Genomic DNA, 612 nt, shown 5'->3' on the forward strand with positions numbered 1-612 from the left:
CAACAAACCCGGATGCTTCAAGGTAAATTTAACAGTCCAGTGGGCTTTGTTTGATGTTTAAAGGTGCCCGTGTCCAGGCTTCTTGGTGGCGTTGTCTGCTCCCTTTCCTTGAGCAGCATTCCTCTGGAATCTGCAGCAAAGTGTGCTTTTTTTTTTTGTTTTCATCACCGTGTTGTAATCTGTTCTCAGGAAAAATGCGAGCTAGCTGAAATTATCCTTGGAAAGCCCGAAAACAATATTATAATCACTTAACAGCTTTTAAAAACAAAGCCACGCTGTCACAAGACAGATTTTATCAGGTAAGCGCAGGATCTGAAGTAATAACCAGAAACCTTTTAGTGGTTTTACAGTGAGATTTTATGCAAGGTGAGGTACCAAAGGATTTTTTTCTTTGTTTTTTTTTTTAATTTTTTTTCAGGTTCTTTTTCTTTTAAGTTTTTCTCCCTTGTTCTCACAGAAAGACTCGTGTGTGATGTTTTTTATGACTCGAAAACTCCTAAGTGGGCTCGCTCACCACTTTGAACAAGCACTCCAGGGGCAGCTGACGAGGCTGAAACAGCAGGTGTTGACAGGCAGCTATTAACACACCCATTTACACAGGTTTGGCCGAAG

The sequence above is a fragment of the Neopelma chrysocephalum genome, unplaced genomic scaffold, assembly GCF_003984885.1.
Source record: "Neopelma chrysocephalum unplaced genomic scaffold, ASM398488v2 Primary Assembly neopelma1_97116, whole genome shotgun sequence".
Taxonomy (NCBI): domain Eukaryota; kingdom Metazoa; phylum Chordata; class Aves; order Passeriformes; family Pipridae; genus Neopelma; species Neopelma chrysocephalum.